The sequence below is a fragment of the Narcine bancroftii genome, chromosome 2, assembly GCF_036971445.1.
Source record: "Narcine bancroftii isolate sNarBan1 chromosome 2, sNarBan1.hap1, whole genome shotgun sequence".
NCBI lineage: Eukaryota > Metazoa > Chordata > Chondrichthyes > Torpediniformes > Narcinidae > Narcine > Narcine bancroftii.
In genome coordinates, this window is record NC_091470.1 from 93,085,463 (window position 1) to 93,109,589 (window position 24,127).

The window sequence follows — 24,127 nt, forward strand, 5'->3', positions numbered from 1 at the left end:
CGGTCTTAATTTATCAACAAAGGTCACTGGCTCTAACCTTCCCCAATACCATGTCTTTAATATGTCAACAAAGGTAACTCGTTCTAACCTTCCCCAATCCCAGGTCTTTAATATATCAACAAAGGTCACTGGCTCTAACGTTCCCCAATACCAGGTCTTTAATATATCAACAAAGGTCACTGGTTCTAACCTTCCACAATACCAGGTCTTTAATATATCAACAAAGGTCAGTGGTTCTAACCTTCCCCAATCCCAGGTCTTTGATATATCAACAAAGTTCGTTGACACTAACCTTCCCCAATACCAGGTCTTTAATATATCAACAAAGGTCACTTGCTCAAACCTTCCCTAATATCAGGGCTTTAATATATCAAAAAAGTTCACTGGCTCTAACCTTTCCCAATAACACGTCTTTAATATATCATCAAAGATCACTGGCTCGAACCTTCCCCAATACCATGTCTTTAATATGTCAACAAAGGTCACTCGTTCTAACCTTCCCCAATCCCTGGTCTTTAATATATCAACAAATATCACTGGTCTAAACTTCCCCAATACCAGGTCTTTAATTTATCAACAAAGTTCACTGGATCTAACCTTCCCGAATACCAGGTCTTTATTATATCCACAATGGTCACCGGCTCTAACCTTCCCCAATATCAGGTCTTTAATATATCAACAAAGGCCACTGGCTCTAACCTTTCCCAAAACCCGGTCTTTAATATATCAACAAAGGTGACTGGTTCTAACCTTCCCCAATCCCAGGTCTTTAATATATCAACAAAGGTCGCTGACTCTAACCTTCCCCAATACCAGGTCTTTAATATATCAACAAAGGTCACTGGCTCTAACCTTCCCCAATATCATGTATTTAATATATCAACAAAGGTCACTAGTTCTAACCTTCCCCAATACCAGGTCTTTAATATATCAACAAAGGTCACTAGTTCTAACCTTCCCCAATCCCAGGTCTTTAATATATCAACAAAGGTCACTGGCTCTAACCTTCCCCAATACCAGGTCTTTAATTTATCAACAAAGGTCACTAGTTCTAACCTTCCCCAATCCCAGGTCTTTAATATATCAACAAAGGTCACTAGTTCTAACCTTCCCCAATCCCAGGTCTTTAATATATCAACAAAGGTCATTGGCTCTAACCTTCCCCAATACCAGGTCTTTAATTTATCAACAAAGGTCACTGGCTCTAACCTTCTCCACTACCATGTCTTTAATATGTCAACAAAGGTCACTCGTTCTAACTTTCCCCAATCCCAGGTTTTAATATATCAACAAAGGTCACTTGCTCTAACCTTCCCCAATACCAGGTCTTTAATATATCAACAAAGGTCACTGGTTCTAACCTTCCACAATACCAGGTCTTTGATATATCAACAAAGGTCGTTGACTCTAACCTTCCCCAATACCAGGTCTTTAATATATCAACAAAGGTCACTTGCTCAAACCTTCCCTAATATCAGGGCTTTAATATATCAAAAAAGTTCACTGGCTCTAACCTTTCCCAATAACACGTCTTTAATATATCATCAAAGGTCACTGGCTCGAACCTTCCCGAATACCAGGTCTTTATTATATCCACAATGGTCACCGGCTCTAACCTTCCCCAATATCAGGTCTTTAATATATCAACAAAGGCCACTGGCTCTAACCTTTCCCAAAACCCGGTCTTTAATATATAAAAAAAGTCCACTGGTTCTAACCTTCCCCAACACCGGGTCTTTAATATATCAACAAAGGTCACTTGCTCTAACCTTCCCCAATACCAGGTCTTTAATATATCAACAAAGGTCACTGGTTCAAACCTTCCCCAATACCAGGTTTTAATATATCAACAAAGGTCACTGGTTCTAAACTTCCCCAATACCAGGTCTTTAATATATCAACTAAGGTCACTCGTTCTAACCTTCCCCAATCCCAGGTCTTTAATATATTAACAAAGGTCACTGGCTCTAACCTTCCCCAATACCAGGTCTTTAATTTATAAACAAATGCCACTGGTTCTAACCTTCCCCAACACCAGGTCTTTAATATATCAACAACTGTCACTGACTCTTCCTTCCCCAATACCAGGTCTTTAATATATCAACAAAGGTCACTGGTTGTAACCTTCCCCAATACCAGGTCTTTAATATATCAACAAAGGTCACTGGCTCTAACGCTCCACAATACGAGGTTTTTAATATATCGACAAAGGTCACTGGTTCAAACCTTCCCCAATACCAGGTCTTTAATATATCAACAAAGGTCACTGGCTCTAACGCACCACAATACGAGGTTTTTAATATATCGACAAAGGTCACTGGTTCAAACCTTCCCCAATACCAGGTTTTAATATATCCACAAAGGCCGCTGGCTCTAACCATCCCCAAGAGCAGGTCATTAATATGTCAACAAAGGTCGCTGGCTCTAACCTTCCCCAATACCAGGTCTTTAAAATATCAAGAAAGGTCATTGGCTCTAACCTTCCCCAATACCAGGTCTTTAATATATCAACAAAGATCTCTGGCTCTAACCCTCCCCAATACCAGGTATTTAGTATATCAACAAAGATCACTGGTTCAAACCTTACCCAATAGCAGGTCTTAAACATATCAACAAAGGACACTGGCTCTAACCCTCCCCAATACCAGGTCTTTAACATATCAACAAAGGCCACTGGCTCTAACCCTCCCCAATACCAGGTGTTTAATATATCAACAAAGGTCACTGCTTCAAACCTTCTCCAATACCAGGTTTTAATATATGAACACAGGTCGCTGGCTCTAACCTTCACCAATACCAGGTCTTTAATATATCAACAAAGGTCACTGGTTCTAAACTTCCCCAATACCAGGGCTTTAATATATCAACAAAAGTCACTGGTTGTAACCTTCCCCAATACCAAGTCTTTAATATACCCACAAAGGTCACTGGCTCTAACCTTCCCCAATACCAGGTGTTTAATATATCAACAAAGTCCACTGGCTCTAGCCTTCCCCAGTGCCAGGTCTTTAATATATCAACAAAGTCGACTGGCTCTAACCTTCCCCAATACCAGGTCTTTAATATATCAACAAAGGTCACTGGTTCTAACCTTCCCCAATACCAGGTCTTTAATATATCAACAAAGTTCACTGGATCTAACCTTCCCCAATGCCAGGGCTTTAATATATGAACAAAGGCCACTGGTTCTAACCTTCCCCAATACCAGGGCTTTAATATATCAACAAAGGCCGCTGGCTCTAATCTTCCCCAATACATGGTCTTTAAAATATCAACAAAGGTCACTGGTTCTAACTTTCCCAATACCAGGTCTTTAATATAACAACAAAAGTCACTGGTTCTAACCTTCCCCAATTCCAAGTCTTTAATAAACCCACAAAGTTAACTGGCTTTAACCTTCCCCAATACCAGGTGTTTAACCTTCCCCAATATCAGGTCTTTAATATATCAACAAAGATCTCTGGCTCTAACCCTCCCCAATACCAGGTATTTAATATATCAACAAAGATCACTGGTTCAAACCTTACCCAATACCAGGTTTTCATATATAAACCAAGGTCGCTGGCTCTAACCTTCCCCAATACCAGGTCTTTAATATATCTACAAAGGTCGCTGGCTCTAACCTTCCCCAATACCAGGTTTTTAATATATCAACAAAGGTCACTAGTTCTAACCTTCCCCAATCCCAGGTCTTTAATATATCAACAAAGGTCACTGGCTCTATCCTTCCCTAATATCAGGGCTTTAATATATCAAAAAAGTTCACTGGCTCTAACCTTCCCCAATAACAGGTCTTTAATATATCATCAAAGGTCACTGGCTCGAACCTTCCCGAATACCAGGTCTTTATTATATCCACAAAGGTCATCGGCTCTAACCTTCCCCAATATCAGGTCTTTAATATATCAACAAAGGCCACTGGCTCTAACCTTTCCCAAAACCCGGTCTTTAATATATCAACAAAGTTCACTGGTTCTAACCTTCCCCAACACCGGGACTTTAATATATCAACGAAGGTCACTTGCTCTAACCTTCCCCAATACCAGCTCTTTAATATATCAACAAAGTTCACTGGCTCTAACTCTCCCCAATACCAGGTCTTTAATATATCAACAAAGGTCACTTGCTCAAACCTTCCCTAATATCAGGGCTTTAATATATCAAAAAAGTTCACTGGCTCTAACCTTTCCCAATAACACGTCTTTAATATATCATCAAAGGTCACTGGCTCGAACCTTCCCGAATACCAGGTCTTTATTATATCCACAATGGTCACCGGCTCTAACCTTCCCCAATATCAGGTCTTTAATATATCAACAAAGGCCACTGGCTCTAACCTTTCCCAAAACCCGGTCTTTAATATATAAAAAAAGTCCACTGGTTCTAACCTTCCCCAACACCGGGTCTTTTATATATCAACAAAGGTCACTTGCTCTAACATTCCCCAATACCAGGTCTTTAATATATCAAAAAAGGTCACTGGTTCAAACCTTCCCCAATACCAGGTTTTAATATATCAACAAAGGTCACTGGTTCTAAACTTCCCCAATACCAGGTCTTTAATATATCAACAAAGGTCACTCGTTCTAACCTTCCCCAATCCCAGGTCTTTAATATATTAACAAAGGTCACTGGCTCTAACCTTCCCCAATACCAGGTCTTTAATTTATAAACAAAGGTCACTGGCTCTAACCTTCCCCAATACCATGTCTTTAATATATCAACAAAGGTCACTCGTTCTAACCTTCCCCAATCCCTGGTCTTTAATATATCAACAAACATCACTGGCTCTAAACTTCCCCAATACCAGGTCTTTAATTTATAAACAAATGCCACTGGTTCTAACCTTCCCCAACACCGGGTCTTTAATATATCAACAAAGGTCACTTGCTCTAACCTTCCCCAATACCAGGTCTTTAATATATCAACAAAGGTCACTGGTTCAAACCTTCCCCAATACCAGGTTTTAATATATCAACAAAGGTCACTGGTTCTAAACTTCCCCAATACCAGGTCTTTAATATATCAACAAAGGTCACTCGTTCTAACCTTCCCCAATCCCACGTCTTTAATATATTAACAAAGGTCACTGGCTCTAACCTTCCCCAATACCAGGTCTTTAATTTATAAACAAATGCCACTGGTTCTAACCTTCCCCAACACCAGGTCTTTAATATATCAACAAAGGTCACTGACTCTACCTTCCCCAATACTAGGTCTTTAATATATCAACAAAGGTCACTGGTTGTAACCTTCCCCAATACCAGGTCTTTAATATATCAACAAAGGTCACTGCCTCTAACGCTCCACAATACGAGGTTTTTAATATATCGACAAAGGTCACTGGTTCAAACCTTCCCCAATACCAGGTCTTTAATATATCAACAAAGGTCACTGGCTCTAACGCTCCACAATACGAGGTTTTTAATATATCGACAAAGGTCACTGGTTCAAACCTTCCCCAATACCAGGTTTTAATATATCCACAAAGGCCGCTGGCTCTAACCATCCCCAAGAGCAGGTCATTAATATGTCAACAAAGGTCGCTGGCTCTAACCTTCCCCAATACCAGGTCTTTAATATATCAAGAAAGGTCATTGGCTCTAACCTTCCCCAATACCAGGTCTTTAATATATCAACAAAGGCCACTGGCTCTAACCTTTCCCAAAACCCGGTCTTTAATATATAAAAAAAGTCCACTGGTTCTAACCTTCCCCAACACCGGGTCTTTAATATATCAACAAAGGTCACTTGCTCAAACCTTCCCTAATATCAGGGCTTTAATATATCAAAAAAGTTCACTGGCTCTAACCTTTCCCAATAACACGTCTTTAATATATCATCAAAGATCACTGGCTCGAACCTTCCCCAATACCATGTCTTTAATATGTCAACAAAGGTCACTCGTTCTAACCTTCCCCAATCCCTGGTCTTTAATATATCAACAAATATCACTGGTCTAAACTTCCCCAATACCAGGTCTTTAATTTATCAACAAAGTTCACTGGATCTAACCTTCCCGAATACCAGGTCTTTATTATATCCACAATGGTCACCGGCTCTAACCTTCCCCAATATCAGGTCTTTAATATATCAACAAAGGCCACTGGCTCTAACCTTTCCCAAAACCCGGTCTTTAATATATCAACAAAGGTGACTGGTTCTAACCTTCCCCAATCCCAGGTCTTTAATATATCAACAAAGGTCGCTGACTCTAACCTTCCCCAATACCAGGTCTTTAATATATCAACAAAGGTCACTGGCTCTAACCTTCCCCAATATCATGTATTTAATATATCAACAAAGGTCACTAGTTCTAACCTTCCCCAATACCAGGTCTTTAATATATCAACAAAGGTCACTAGTTCTAACCTTCCCCAATCCCAGGTCTTTAATATATCAACAAAGGTCACTGGCTCTAACCTTCCCCAATACCAGGTCTTTAATTTATCAACAAAGGTCACTAGTTCTAACCTTCCCCAATCCCAGGTCTTTAATATATCAACAAAGGTCACTAGTTCTAACCTTCCCCAATCCCAGGTCTTTAATATATCAACAAAGGTCATTGGCTCTAACCTTCCCCAATACCAGGTCTTTAATTTATCAACAAAGGTCACTGGCTCTAACCTTCTCCACTACCATGTCTTTAATATGTCAACAAAGGTCACTCGTTCTAACTTTCCCCAATCCCAGGTTTTAATATATCAACAAAGGTCACTTGCTCTAACCTTCCCCAATACCAGGTCTTTAATATATCAACAAAGGTCACTGGTTCTAACCTTCCACAATACCAGGTCTTTAATATATCAACAAAGGTCACTGGTTCTATCCTTCCCCAATCCCAGGTCTTAGATATATCAATAAAGGTCGTTGACTCTAACCTTCCCCAATACCAGGTCTTTAATATATCAACAAAGGTCACTTGCTCAAACCTTCCCTAATATCAGGGCTTTAATATATCAAAAAAGTTCACTGGCTCTAACCTTTCCCAATAACACGTCTTTAATATATCATCAAAGGTCACTGGCTCGAACCTTCCCGAATACCAGGTCTTTATTATATCCACAATGGTCACCGGCTCTAACCTTCCCCAATATCAGGTCTTTAATATATCAACAAAGGCCACTGGCTCTAACCTTTCCCAAAACCCGGTCTTTAATATATAAAAAAAGTCCACTGGTTCTAACCTTCCCCAACACCGGGTCTTTAATATATCAACAAAGGTCACTTGCTCTAACCTTCCCCAATACCAGGTCTTTAATATATCAACAAAGGTCACTGGTTCAAACCTTCCCCAATACCAGGTTTTAATATATCAACAAAGGTCACTGGTTCTAAACTTCCCCAATACCAGGTCTTTAATATATCAACTAAGGTCACTCGTTCTAACCTTCCCCAATCCCAGGTCTTTAATATATTAACAAAGGTCACTGGCTCTAACCTTCCCCAATACCAGGTCTTTAATTTATAAACAAATGCCACTGGTTCTAACCTTCCCCAACACCAGGTCTTTAATATATCAACAACTGTCACTGACTCTTCCTTCCCCAATACCAGGTCTTTAATATATCAACAAAGGTCACTGGTTGTAACCTTCCCCAATACCAGGTCTTTAATATATCAACAAAGGTCACTGGCTCTAACGCTCCACAATACGAGGTTTTTAATATATCGACAAAGGTCACTGGTTCAAACCTTCCCCAATACCAGGTCTTTAATATATCAACAAAGGTCACTGGCTCTAACGCACCACAATACGAGGTTTTTAATATATCGACAAAGGTCACTGGTTCAAACCTTCCCCAATACCAGGTTTTAATATATCCACAAAGGCCGCTGGCTCTAACCATCCCCAAGAGCAGGTCATTAATATGTCAACAAAGGTCGCTGGCTCTAACCTTCCCCAATACCAGGTCTTTAAAATATCAAGAAAGGTCATTGGCTCTAACCTTCCCCAATACCAGGTCTTTAATATATCAACAAAGATCTCTGGCTCTAACCCTCCCCAATACCAGGTATTTAGTATATCAACAAAGATCACTGGTTCAAACCTTACCCAATAGCAGGTCTTAAACATATCAACAAAGGACACTGGCTCTAACCCTCCCCAATACCAGGTCTTTAACATATCAACAAAGGCCACTGGCTCTAACCCTCCCCAATACCAGGTGTTTAATATATCAACAAAGGTCACTGCTTCAAACCTTCTCCAATACCAGGTTTTAATATATGAACACAGGTCGCTGGCTCTAACCTTCACCAATACCAGGTCTTTAATATATCAACAAAGGTCACTGGTTCTAAACTTCCCCAATACCAGGGCTTTAATATATCAACAAAAGTCACTGGTTGTAACCTTCCCCAATACCAAGTCTTTAATATACCCACAAAGGTCACTGGCTCTAACCTTCCCCAATACCAGGTGTTTAATATATCAACAAAGTCCACTGGCTCTAGCCTTCCCCAGTGCCAGGTCTTTAATATATCAACAAAGTCGACTGGCTCTAAACTTCCCCAATACCAGGTCTTTAATATATCAACAAAGGTCACTGGTTCTAACCTTCCCCAATACCAGGTCTTTAATATATCAACAAAGTTCACTGGATCTAACCTTCCCCAATGCCAGGGCTTTAATATATGAACAAAGGCCACTGGTTCTAACCTTCCCCAATACCAGGGCTTTAATATATCAACAAAGGCCGCTGGCTCTAATCTTCCCCAATACCTGGTCTTTAAAATATCAACAAAGGTCACTGGTTCTAACTTTCCCAATACCAGGTCTTTAATATAACAACAAAAGTCACTGGTTCTAACCTTCCCCACTTCCAGGTCTTTAATAAACCCACAAAGTTAACTGGCTTTAACCTTCCCCAATACCAGGTGTTTAACCTTCCCCAATATCAGGTCTTTAATATATCAACAAAGATCTCTGGCTCTAACCCTCCCCAATACCAGGTATTTAATATATCAACAAAGATCACTGGTTCAAACCTTACCCAATACCAGGTTTTCATATATAAACCAAGGTCGCTGGCTCTAACCTTCCCCAATACCAGGTCTTTAATATATCTACAAAGGTCGCTGGCTCTAACCTTCCCCAATACCAGGTTTTTAATATATCAACAAAGGTCACTAGTTCTAACCTTCCCCAATCCCAGGTCTTTAATATATCAACAAAGGTCACTGGCTCTATCCTTCCCTAATATCAGGGCTTTAATATATCAAAAAAGTTCACTGGCTCTAACCTTCCCCAATAACAGGTCTTTAATATATCATCAAAGGTCACTGGCTCGAACCTTCCCGAATACCAGGTCTTTATTATATCCACAAAGGTCATCGGCTCTAACCTTCCCCAATATCAGGTCTTCAATATATCAACAAAGGCCACTGGCTCTAACCTTTCCCAAAACCCGGTCTTTAATATATCAACAAAGTTCACTGGTTCTAACCTTCCCCAACACCGGGACTTTAATATATCAACGAAGGTCACTTGCTCTAACCTTCCCCAATACCAGCTCTTTAATATATCAACAAAGTTCACTGGCTCTAACTCTCCCCAATACCAGGTCTTTAATATATCAACAAAGGTCACTTGCTCAAACCTTCCCTAATATCAGGGCTTTAATATATCAAAAAAGTTCACTGGCTCTAACCTTTCCCAATAACACGTCTTTAATATATCATCAAAGGTCACTGGCTCGAACCTTCCCGAATACCAGGTCTTTATTATATCCACAATGGTCACCGGCTCTAACCTTCCCCAATATCAGGTCTTTAATATATCAACAAAGGCCACTGGCTCTAACCTTTCCCAAAACCCGGTCTTTAATATATAAAAAAAGTCCACTGGTTCTAACCTTCCCCAACACCGGGTCTTTTATATATCAACAAAGGTCACTTGCTCTAACATTCCCCAATACCAGGTCTTTAATATATCAAAAAAGGTCACTGGTTCAAACCTTCCCCAATACCAGGTTTTAATATATCAACAAAGGTCACTGGTTCTAAACTTCCCCAATACCAGGTCTTTAATATATCAACAAAGGTCACTCGTTCTAACCTTCCCCAATCCCAGGTCTTTAATATATTAACAAAGGTCACTGGCTCTAACCTTCCCCAATACCAGGTCTTTAATTTATAAACAAAGGTCACTGGCTCTAACCTTCCCCAATACCATGTCTTTAATATATCAACAAAGGTCACTCGTTCTAACCTTCCCCAATCCCTGGTCTTTAATATATCAACAAACATCACTGGCTCTAAACTTCCCCAATACCAGGTCTTTAATTTATAAACAAATGCCACTGGTTCTAACCTTCCCCAACACCGGGTCTTTAATATATCAACAAAGGTCACTTGCTCTAACCTTCCCCAATACCAGGTCTTTAATATATCAACAAAGGTCACTGGTTCAAACCTTCCCCAATACCAGGTTTTAATATATCAACAAAGGTCACTGGTTCTAAACTTCCCCAATACCAGGTCTTTAATATATCAACAAAGGTCACTCGTTCTAACCTTCCCCAATCCCACGTCTTTAATATATTAACAAAGGTCACTGGCTCTAACCTTCCCCAATACCAGGTCTTTAATTTATAAACAAATGCCACTGGTTCTAACCTTCCCCAACACCAGGTCTTTAATATATCAACAAAGGTCACTGACTCTACCTTCCCCAATACTAGGTCTTTAATATATCAACAAAGGTCACTGGTTGTAACCTTCCCCAATACCAGGTCTTTAATATATCAACAAAGGTCACTGCCTCTAACGCTCCACAATACGAGGTTTTTAATATATCGACAAAGGTCACTGGTTCAAACCTTCCCCAATACCAGGTCTTTAATATATCAACAAAGGTCACTGGCTCTAACGCTCCACAATACGAGGTTTTTAATATATCGACAAAGGTCACTGGTTCAAACCTTCCCCAATACCAGGTTTTAATATATCCACAAAGGCCGCTGGCTCTAACCATCCCCAAGAGCAGGTCATTAATATGTCAACAAAGGTCGCTGGCTCTAACCTTCCCCAATACCAGGTCTTTAATATATCAAGAAAGGTCATTGGCTCTAACCTTCCCCAATACCAGGTCTTTAATATATCAACAAAGGCCACTGGCTCTAACCTTTCCCAAAACCCGGTCTTTAATATATAAAAAAAGTCCACTGGTTCTAACCTTCCCCAACACCGGGTCTTTAATATATCAACAAAGGTCACTTGCTCAAACCTTCCCTAATATCAGGGCTTTAATATATCAAAAAAGTTCACTGGCTCTAACCTTTCCCAATAACACGTCTTTAATATATCATCAAAGATCACTGGCTCGAACCTTCCCCAATACCATGTCTTTAATATGTCAACAAAGGTCACTCGTTCTAACCTTCCCCAATCCCTGGTCTTTAATATATCAACAAATATCACTGGTCTAAACTTCCCCAATACCAGGTCTTTAATTTATCAACAAAGTTCACTGGATCTAACCTTCCCGAATACCAGGTCTTTATTATATCCACAATGGTCACCGGCTCTAACCTTCCCCAATATCAGGTCTTTAATATATCAACAAAGGCCACTGGCTCTAACCTTTCCCAAAACCCGGTCTTTAATATATCAACAAAGGTGACTGGTTCTAACCTTCCCCAATCCCAGGTCTTTAATATATCAACAAAGGTCGCTGACTCTAACCTTCCCCAATACCAGGTCTTTAATATATCAACAAAGGTCACTGGCTCTAACCTTCCCCAATATCATGTATTTAATATATCAACAAAGGTCACTAGTTCTAACCTTCCCCAATACCAGGTCTTTAATATATCAACAAAGGTCACTAGTTCTAACCTTCCCCAATCCCAGGTCTTTAATATATCAACAAAGGTCACTGGCTCTAACCTTCCCCAATACCAGGTCTTTAATTTATCAACAAAGGTCACTAGTTCTAACCTTCCCCAATCCCAGGTCTTTAATATATCAACAAAGGTCACTAGTTCTAACCTTCCCCAATCCCAGGTCTTTAATATATCAACAAAGGTCATTGGCTCTAACCTTCCCCAATACCAGGTCTTTAATTTATCAACAAAGGTCACTGGCTCTAACCTTCTCCACTACCATGTCTTTAATATGTCAACAAAGGTCACTCGTTCTAACTTTCCCCAATCCCAGGTTTTAATATATCAACAAAGGTCACTTGCTCTAACCTTCCCCAATACCAGGTCTTTAATATATCAACAAAGGTCACTGGTTCTAACCTTCCACAATACCAGGTCTTTAATATATCAACAAAGGTCACTGGTTCTATCCTTCCCCAATCCCAGGTCTTAGATATATCAATAAAGGTCGTTGACTCTAACCTTCCCCAATACCAGGTCTTTAATATATCAACAAAGGTCACTTGCTCAAACCTTCCCTAATATCAGGGCTTTAATATATCAAAAAAGTTCACTGGCTCTAACCTTTCCCAATAACACGTCTTTAATATATCATCAAAGGTCACTGGCTCGAACCTTCCCGAATACCAGGTCTTTATTATATCCACAATGGTCACCGGCTCTAACCTTCCCCAATATCAGGTCTTTAATATATCAACAAAGGCCACTGGCTCTAACCTTTCCCAAAACCCGGTCTTTAATATATAAAAAAAGTCCACTGGTTCTAACCTTCCCCAACACCGGGTCTTTAATATATCAACAAAGGTCACTTGCTCTAACCTTCCCCAATACCAGGTCTTTAATATATCAACAAAGGTCACTGGTTCAAACCTTCCCCAATACCAGGTTTTAATATATCAACAAAGGTCACTGGTTCTAAACTTCCCCAATACCAGGTCTTTAATATATCAACTAAGGTCACTCGTTCTAACCTTCCCCAATCCCAGGTCTTTAATATATTAACAAAGGTCACTGGCTCTAACCTTCCCCAATACCAGGTCTTTAATTTATAAACAAATGCCACTGGTTCTAACCTTCCCCAACACCAGGTCTTTAATATATCAACAACTGTCACTGACTCTTCCTTCCCCAATACCAGGTCTTTAATATATCAACAAAGGTCACTGGTTGTAACCTTCCCCAATACCAGGTCTTTAATATATCAACAAAGGTCACTGGCTCTAACGCTCCACAATACGAGGTTTTTAATATATCGACAAAGGTCACTGGTTCAAACCTTCCCCAATACCAGGTCTTTAATATATCAACAAAGGTCACTGGCTCTAACGCACCACAATACGAGGTTTTTAATATATCGACAAAGGTCACTGGTTCAAACCTTCCCCAATACCAGGTTTTAATATATCCACAAAGGCCGCTGGCTCTAACCATCCCCAAGAGCAGGTCATTAATATGTCAACAAAGGTCGCTGGCTCTAACCTTCCCCAATACCAGGTCTTTAAAATATCAAGAAAGGTCATTGGCTCTAACCTTCCCCAATACCAGGTCTTTAATATATCAACAAAGATCTCTGGCTCTAACCCTCCCCAATACCAGGTATTTAGTATATCAACAAAGATCACTGGTTCAAACCTTACCCAATAGCAGGTCTTAAACATATCAACAAAGGACACTGGCTCTAACCCTCCCCAATACCAGGTCTTTAACATATCAACAAAGGCCACTGGCTCTAACCCTCCCCAATACCAGGTGTTTAATATATCAACAAAGGTCACTGCTTCAAACCTTCTCCAATACCAGGTTTTAATATATGAACACAGGTCGCTGGCTCTAACCTTCACCAATACCAGGTCTTTAATATATCAACAAAGGTCACTGGTTCTAAACTTCCCCAATACCAGGGCTTTAATATATCAACAAAAGTCACTGGTTGTAACCTTCCCCAATACCAAGTCTTTAATATACCCACAAAGGTCACTGGCTCTAACCTTCCCCAATACCAGGTGTTTAATATATCAACAAAGTCCACTGGCTCTAGCCTTCCCCAGTGCCAGGTCTTTAATATATCAACAAAGTCGACTGGCTCTAAACTTCCCCAATACCAGGTCTTTAATATATCAACAAAGGTCACTGGTTCTAACCTTCCCCAATACCAGGTCTTTAATATATCAACAAAGTTCACTGGATCTAACCTTCCCCAATGCCAGGGCTTTAATATATGAACAAAGGCCACTGGTTCTAACCTTCCCCAATACCAGGGCTTTAATATATCAACAAAGGCCGCTGGCTCTAATCTTCCCCAATACCTGGTCTTTAAAATATCAACAAAGGTCACTGGTTCTAACTTTCCCAATACCAGGTCTTTAATATAACAACAAAAGTCACTGGTTCTAACCTTCCCCACTTCCAGGTCTTTAATAAACCCACAAAGTTAACTGGCTTTAACCTTCCCCAATACCAGGTGTTTAACCTTCCCCAATATCAGGTCTTTAATATATCAACAAAGATCTCTGGCTCTAACCCTCCCCAATACCAGGTATTTAATATATCAACAAAGATCACTGGTTCAAACCTTACCCAATACCAGGTTTTCATATATAAACCAAGGTCGCTGGCTCTAACCTTCCCCAATACCAGGTCTTTAATATATCTACAAAGGTCGCTGGCTCTAACCTTCCCCAATACCAGGTTTTTAATATATCAACAAAGGTCACTAGTTCTAACCTTCCCCAATCCCAGGTCTTTAATATATCAACAAAGGTCACTGGCTCTATCCTTCCCTAATATCAGGGCTTTAATATATCAAAAAAGTTCACTGGCTCTAACCTTCCCCAATAACAGGTCTTTAATATATCATCAAAGGTCACTGGCTCGAACCTTCCCGAATACCAGGTCTTTATTATATCCACAAAGGTCATCGGCTCTAACCTTCCCCAATATCAGGTCTTCAATATATCAACAAAGGCCACTGGCTCTAACCTTTCCCAAAACCCGGTCTTTAATATATCAACAAAGTTCACTGGTTCTAACCTTCCCCAACACCGGGACTTTAATATATCAACGAAGGTCACTTGCTCTAACCTTCCCCAATACCAGCTCTTTAATATATCAACAAAGTTCACTGGCTCTAACTCTCCCCAATACCAGGTCTTTAATATATCAACAAAGGTCACTTGCTCAAACCTTCCCTAATATCAGGGCTTTAATATATCAAAAAAGTTCACTGGCTCTAACCTTTCCCAATAACACGTCTTTAATATATCATCAAAGGTCACTGGCTCGAACCTTCCCGAATACCAGGTCTTTATTATATCCACAATGGTCACCGGCTCTAACCTTCCCCAATATCAGGTCTTTAATATATCAACAAAGGCCACTGGCTCTAACCTTTCCCAAAACCCGGTCTTTAATATATAAAAAAAGTCCACTGGTTCTAACCTTCCCCAACACCGGGTCTTTTATATATCAACAAAGGTCACTTGCTCTAACATTCCCCAATACCAGGTCTTTAATATATCAAAAAAGGTCACTGGTTCAAACCTTCCCCAATACCAGGTTTTAATATATCAACAAAGGTCACTGGTTCTAAACTTCCCCAATACCAGGTCTTTAATATATCAACAAAGGTCACTCGTTCTAACCTTCCCCAATCCCAGGTCTTTAATATATTAACAAAGGTCACTGGCTCTAACCTTCCCCAATACCAGGTCTTTAATTTATAAACAAAGGTCACTGGCTCTAACCTTCCCCAATACCATGTCTTTAATATATCAACAAAGGTCACTCGTTCTAACCTTCCCCAATCCCTGGTCTTTAATATATCAACAAACATCACTGGCTCTAAACTTCCCCAATACCAGGTCTTTAATTTATAAACAAATGCCACTGGTTCTAACCTTCCCCAACACCGGGTCTTTAATATATCAACAAAGGTCACTTGCTCTAACCTTCCCCAATACCAGGTCTTTAATATATCAACAAAGGTCACTGGTTCAAACCTTCCCCAATACCAGGTTTTAATATATCAACAAAGGTCACTGGTTCTAAACTTCCCCAATACCAGGTCTTTAATATATCAACAAAGGTCACTCGTTCTAACCTTCCCCAATCCCACGTCTTTAATATATTAACAAAGGTCACTGGCTCTAACCTTCCCCAATACCAGGTCTTTAATTTATAAACAAATGCCACTGGTTCTAACCTTCCCCAACACCAGGTCTTTAATATATCAACAAAGGTCACTGACTCTACCTTCCCCAATACTAGGTCTTTAATATATCAACAAAGGTCACTGGTTGTAACCTTCCCCAATACCAGGTCTTTAATATATCAACAAAGGTCACTGCCTCTAACGCTCCACAATACGAGGTTTTTAATATATCGACAAAGGTCACTGGTTCAAACCTTCCCCAATACCAGGTCTTTAATATATCAACAAAGGTCACTGGCTCTAACGCTCCACAATACGAGGTTTTTAATATATCGACAAAGGTCACTGGTTCAAACCTTCCCCAATACCAGGTTTTAATATATCCACAAAGGCCGCTGGCTCTAACCATCCCCAAGAGCAGGTCATTAATATGTCAACAAAGGTCGCTGGCTCTAACCTTCCCCAATACCAGGTCTTTAATATATCAAGAAAGGTCATTGGCTCTAACCTTCCCCAATACCAGGTCTTTAATATATCAACAAAGGCCACTGGCTCTAACCTTTCCCAAAACCCGGTCTTTAATATATAAAAAAAGTCCACTGGTTCTAACCTTCCCCAACACCGGGTCTTTAATATATCAACAAAGGTCACTTGCTCTAACCTTCCGCAATACCAGGTCTTTAATATATCAACAGAGGTCACTGGTTCAAACCTTCCCCAATACCAGGTTTTAATATATCAACAAAGGTCACTGGTTCTAAACTTCCCCAAAACCAGGTCTTTAATATTTCAACAAAGGTCACTCGTTCTAACCTTCCCCAATCCCAGGTCTTTAATATATTAACAAAGGTCACTGGCTCTAAACTTCCCCAATACCAGGTCTTTAATTTATCAACAAAGTTCACTGGCTCTAACCTTCCCCAATACCATGTATTTAATATATCAACAAAGGTCACTAGTTCTAACCTTCCCCCATCCCAGGTCTTTAATATATCAACAAAGGTCACTAGATCTAACCTTCCCCAATCCCAGGTCTTTAATATATCAACAAAGGTCACTGGCTCTAACCTTCCCCAATACCAGGTCTTTAATTTATCAACAAAGGTCACTGGCTCTAACCTTCTCCAATACCATGTCTTTAATATGTCAACAAAGGTCACTCGTTCTAACTTTCCCCAATCCCAGGTTTTAATATATCAACAAAGGTCACTTGCTCTAACCTTCCCCAATACCAGGTCTTTAATATATCAACAAAGGTCACTGGTTCAAACCTTCCCCAATACCAGGTTTTAATATATCAACAAAGGTCACTGGTTCTAAACTTCCCCAATACCAGGTCTTTAATATATCAACAAAGGTCACTCGTTCTAACCTTCCCCAATCCCAGGTCTTTAATATATTAACAAAGGTCACTGGCTCTAACCTTCCCCAATACCAGGTCTTTAATTTATAAACAAAGGTCACTGGCTCTAACCTTCCCCAATACCATGTCTTTAATATATCAACAAAGGTCACTCGTTCTAACCTTCCCCAATCCCTGGTCTTTAATATATCAACAAAGGTCACTTGTTCTAACCTTCCCCAATACCAGGTCTTTAATATATCAACAAAGGTCACTGGTTCAAACCTTCCCCAATACCAGGTTTTAATATATCAACAAAGGTCACTGGCTCTAACCTTCCCCAATACCAGGTCTTTAATTTATCAACAAAGGTCACTGGCTCTAACCTTCCCCAATACCATGTCTTTAATATGTCAACAAAGGTCACTCGTTCTAACTTTCCCCAATCCCAGGTTTTAATATATCAACAAAGGTCACTTGTTCTAACCTTCCCCAATACCAGGTCTTTAATATATCAACAAAGGTCACTGGTTCAAACCTTCCCCAAAACCAGGTTTTAATATATCAACAAAGGTCACTGGTTGTAAACTTCCCCAATACCAGGTCTTTAATATATAAACAAAGGTCACTCGTTCTAACCTTCCCCAATCCCAGGTCTTTAATATATTAACAAAGGTCACTGGCTCTAACCTTCCCCATTACCAGGTCTTTAATTTATAAACAAAGGTCACTGGCTCTAACCTTCCCCAATACCACGTCTTTAATATATCAACAAAGGTCACTCGTTCTAACCTTCCCCAATCCCTGGTCTTTAATATATCAACAAACATCACTGGCTCTAACCTTCCCCAATACCAGGTCTTTAATTTATCAACAAAGGTCACTGGCTCTAACCTTCCCCAATACCATGTATTTAATATATCAACAAAGGTCACTAGTTCTAACCTTCCCCAATCCCAGGTCTTTAATATATCAACAAAGGTCACTGGCTCTAACCTTCCCCAATACCCGGTCTTAATTTATCAACAAAGGTCACTGGCTCTAACCTTCTCCAATACCATGTCTTTAATATGTCAACAAAGGTCACTCGTTCTAACTTTCCCCAATCCCAGGTTTTAATATATCAACAAAGGTCACTTGCTCTAACCTTCCCCAATACCAGGTCTTTAATATATCAACAAAGGTCACTGGTTCAAACCTTCCCCAATACCAGGATTTAATATATCAACAAAGGTCACTGGTTCTAAACTTCCCCAATACCAGGTCTTTAATATATCAACAAAGGTCACTCGTTCTAACCTTCCCCAATCCCAGGTCTTTAATATATTAACAAAGGTCACTGGCTCTAACCTTCCCCAATACCAGGTCTTTAATTTATAAACAAAGGTCACTGGCTCTAACCTTCCCCAATACCATGTCTTTAATATATCAACAAAGGTCACTCGTTCTAACCTTCCCCAATCCCTGGTCTTTAATATATCAACAAAGGTCACTTGTTCTAACCTTCCCCAATACCAGGTCTTTAATATATCAACAAAGGTCACTGGTTCAAACCTTCCCCAATACCAGGTTTTAATATATCAACAAAGGTCACTGGCTCTAACCTTCCCCAATACCAGGTCTTTAATTTATCAACAAAGGTCACTGGCTCTAACCTTCCCCAATACCATGTCTTTAATATGTCAACAAAGGTCACTCGTTCTAACTTTCCCCAATCCCAGGTTTTAATATATCAACAAAGGTCACTTGTTCTAACCTTCCCCAATACCAGGTCTTTAATATATCAACAAAGGTCACTGGTTCAAACCTTCCCCAAAACCAGGTTTTAATATATCAACAAAGGTCACTGGTTGTAAACTTCCCCAATACCAGGTCTTTAATATATAAACAAAGGTCACTCGTTCTAACCTTCCCCAATCCCAGGTCTTTAATATATTAACAAAGGTCACTGGCTCTAACCTTCCCCATTACCAGGTCTTTAATTTATAAACAAAGGTCACTGGCTCTAACCTTCCCCAATACCACGTCTTTAATATATCAACAAAGGTCACTCGTTCTAACCTTCCCCAATCCCTGGTCTTTAATATATCAACAAACATCACTGGCTCTAACCTTCCCCAATACCAGGTCTTTAATTTATCAACAAAGGTCACTGGCTCTAACCTTCCCCAATACCATGTATTTAATATATCAACAAAGGTCACTTGCTGAAACCTTCCCTAATATCAGGGCTTTAATATATCAAAAAAGTTCACTGGCTCTAACCTTTCCCAATAACACGTCTTTAATATATCATCAAAGGTCACTGGCTCGAACCTTCCCCAATACCATGTCTTTAATATGTCAACAAAGGTCACTCGTTCTAACCTTCCCCAATCCCTGGTCTTTAATATATCAACAAACATCACTGGCTCTAAACTTCCCCAATACCAGGTCTTTAATTTATCAACAAAGTTCACTGGATCTAACCTTCCCGAATACCAGGTCTTTATTATATCCACAATGGTCACCGGCTCTAACCTTCCCCAATATCAGGTCTTTAATATATCAACAAAGGCCACTGGCTCTAACCTTTCCCAAAACCCGGTCTTTAATATATCAACAAAGGTGACTGGTTCTAACCTTCCCCAATCCCAGGTCTTTAATATATCAACAAAGGTCGCTGACTCTAACCTTCCCCAATACCAGGTCTTTAATATATCAACAAAGGTCACTGGCTCTAACCTTCCCCAATACCATGTATTTAATATATCAACAAAGGTCACTAGTTCTAACCTTCCCCAATACCAGGTCTTTAATATATCAACAAAGGTCACTAGTTCTAACCTTCCCCAATCCCAGGTCTTTAATATATCAACAAAGGTCACTGGCTCTAACCTTCCCCAATACCAGGTCTTTAATTTATCAACAAAGGTCACTAGTTCTAACCTTCCCCAATCCCAGGTCTTTAATATATCAACAAAGGTCACTAGTTCTAACCTTCCCCAATCCCAGGTCTTTAATATATCAACAAAGGTCACTGGCTCTAACCTTCCCCAATACCAGGTCTTTAATATATCAACAAAGGTCACTTGCTCTAACCTTCCGCAATACCAGGTCTTTAATATATCAACAGAGGTCACTGGTTCAAACCTTCCCCAATACCAGGTTTTAATATATCAACAAAGTTCACTGGCTCTAACCTTCCCCAATACCATGTATTTAATATATCAACAAAGGTCACTAGTTCTAACCTTCCCCCATCCCAGGTCTTTAATATATCAACAAAGGTCACTAGATCTAACCTTCCCCAATCCCAGGTCTTTAATATATCAACAAAGGTCACTGGCTCTAACCTTCCCCAATACCAGGTCTTTAATTTATCAACAAAGGTCACTGGCTCTAACCTTCTCCAATACCATGTCTTTAATATGTCAACAAAGGTCACTCGTTCTAACTTTCCCCAATCCCAGGTTTTAATATATCAACAAAGGTCACTTGCTCTAACCTTCCCCAATACCAGGTCTTTAATATATCAACAAAGGTCACTGGTTCAAACCTTCCCCAATACCAGGTTTTAATATATCAACAAAGGTCACTGGTTCTAAACTTCCCCAATACCAGGTCTTTAATATATCAACAAAGGTCACTCGTTCTAACCTTCCCCAATCCCAGGTCTTTAATATATTAACAAAGGTCACTGGCTCTAACCTTCCCCAATACCAGGTCTTTAATTTATAAACAAAGGTCACTGGCTCTAACCTTCCCCAATACCATGTCTTTAATATATCAACAAAGGTCACTCGTTCTAACCTTCCCCAATCCCTGGTCTTTAATATATCAACAAAGGTCACTTGTTCTAACCTTCCCCAATACCAGGTCTTTAATATATCAACAAAGGTCACTGGTTCAAACCTTCCCCAATACCAGGTTTTAATATATCAACAAAGGTCACTGGCTCTAACCTTCCCCAATACCAGGTCTTTAATTTATCAACAAAGGTCACTGGCTCTAACCTTCCCCAATACCATGTCTTTAATATGTCAACAAAGGTCACTCGTTCTAACTTTCCCCAATCCCAGGTTTTAATATATCAACAAAGGTCACTTGTTCTAACCTTCCCCAATACCAGGTCTTTAATATATCAACAAAGGTCACTGGTTCAAACCTTCCCCAATACCAGGTTTTAATATATCAACAAAGGTCACTGGTTGTAAACTTCTCCAATACCAGGTCTTTAATATATAAACAAAGGTCACTCGTTCTAACCTTCCCCAATCCCAGGTCTTTAATATATTAACAAAGGTCACTGGCTCTAACCTTCCCCATTACCAGGTCTTTAATTTATAAACAAAGGTCACTGGCTCTAACCTTCCCCAATACCACGTCTTTAATATATCAACAAAGGTCACTCGTTCTAACCTTCCCCAATCCCTGGTCTTTAATATATCAACAAACATCACTGGCTCTAACCTTCCCCAATACCAGGTCTTTAATTTATCAACAAAGGTCACTGGCTCTAACCTTCCCCAATACCATGTATTTAATATATCAACAAAGGTCACTAGTTCTAACCTTCCCCAATCCCAGGTCTTTAATATATCAACAAAGGTCACTGGCTCTAACCTTCCCCAATACCCGGTCTTAATTTATCAACAAAGGTCACTGGCTCTAACCTTCCCCAATACCATGTCTTTAATATGTCAACAAAGGTAACTCGTTCTAACCTTCCCCAATCCCAGGTCTTTAATATATCAACAAAGGTCACTGGCTATAACGTTCCCCAATACCAGGTCTTTAATATATCAACAAAGGTCACTGGTTCTAACCTTCCACAATACCAGGTCTTTAATATATCAACAAAGGTCACTGGTTCTAACCTTCCCCAATCCCAGGTCTTTGATATATCAACAAAGGTCGTTGACACTAACCTTCCCCAATACCAGGTCTTTAATATATGAACAAAGGTCACTTGCTCAAACCTTCCCTAATATCAGGGCTTTAATATATCAAAAAAGTTCACTGGCTCTAACCTTTCCCAATAACACGTCTTTAATATATCATCAAAGGTCACTGGCTCGAACCTTCCCCAATACCATGTCTTTAATATGTCAACAAAGGTCACTCGTTCTAACCCCCAATCCCTGGTCTTTAATATATCAACAAACATCACTGGCTCTAAACTTCCCCAATACCAGGTCTTTAATTTATCAACAAAGTTCACTGGATCTAACCTTCCCGAATACCAGGTCTTTATTATATCCACAATGGTCACCGGCTCTAACCTTCCCCAATATCAGGTCTTTAATATATCAACAAAGGTCACTGGCTCTAACCTTCCCCAATACCAGGTCTTTAATTTATCAACAAAGATCACTGGCTCTAACCTTCTCCAATACCATGTCTTTAATATGTCAACAAAGGTCACTCGTTCTAACTTTCCCCAATCCCAGGTTTTAATATATCAACAAAGGTCACTTGCTCTAACCTTCCCCAATACCAGGTCTTTAATATATCAACAAAGGTCACTGGTTCTAACCTTCCACAATACCATGTCTTTAATATATCAACAAAGGTCACTGGTTCTAACCTTCCCCAATCCCAGGTCTTTGATATATCAACAAAGGTCGTTGACTCTAACCTTCCCCAATACCAGGTCTTTAATATATCAACAAAGGTCACTTGCTCAAACCTTCCCTAATATCAGGGCTTTAATATATCAAAAAAGTTCACTGGCTCTAACCTTTCCCAATAACATGTCTTTAATATATCATCAAAGGTCACTGGCTCGAACCTTCCCGAATACCAGGTCTTTATTATATCTACAATGGTCACCGGCTCTAACCTTCCCCAATATCAGGTCTTTAATATATCAACAAAGGCCACTGGCTCTAACCTTTCCCAAAACCCGGTCTTTAATATATAAAAAAAGTCCACTGGTTCTAACCTTCCCCAACACCGGGTCTTTAATATATCAACAAAGGTCTCTTGCTCTAACCTTCCCCAATACCAGGTCTTTAATATATCAACAAAGGTCACTGGTTCAAACCTTCCCCAATACCAGGTTTTAATATATCAACAAAGGTCACTATTTCTAAACTTCCCCAATACCAGGTCTTTAATATATCAACAAAGGTCACTCGTTCTAACCTTCCCCAATCCCAGGTCTTTAATATATTAACAAAGGTCACTGGCTCTAACCTTCCCCAATACCAGGTCTTTAATTTATAAACAAATGCCACTGGTTCTAACCTTCCCCAACACCAGGTCTTTAATATATCAACAACTGTCACTGACTCTACCTACCCCAATACCAGGTCTTTAATATATCAACAAAGGTCACTGGTTGTAACCTTCCCCAATACCAGGTCTTTAATATATCAACAAAGGTCACTGGCTCTAACGCTCCACAATACGAGGTTTTTAATATATCGACAAAGGTCACTGGTTCAAACCTTCCCCAATACCAGGTCTTTAATATATCAACAAAGGTCACTGGCTCTAACGCACCACAATACGAGGTTTTTAATATATCGACAAAGGTCACTGGTTCAAACCTTCCCCAATACCAGGTTTTAATATATCCACAAAGGCCGCTGGCTCTAACCATCCCCAAGAGCAGGTCATTAATATGTCAACAAAGGTCGCTGGCTCTAACCTTCCCCAATACCAGGTCTTTAATATATCAAGAAAGGTCATTGGCTCTAACCTTCCCCAATACCAGGTCTTTAATATATCAACAAAGATCTCTGGCTCTAACCCTCCCCA

At 39.8% G+C, this 24,127-nt stretch overlaps 1 protein-coding gene across 2 annotated transcripts in view; it reads left to right on the top strand.

Annotated features, from left to right (window-relative positions):
* LOC138753905 (GDNF family receptor alpha-2-like) overlaps positions 1 to 24,127 on the top strand; it is an 888,944-nt gene that overhangs the window by 223,102 nt on the left and 641,715 nt on the right. The gene's annotated exons all lie outside the window — the stretch shown is intronic.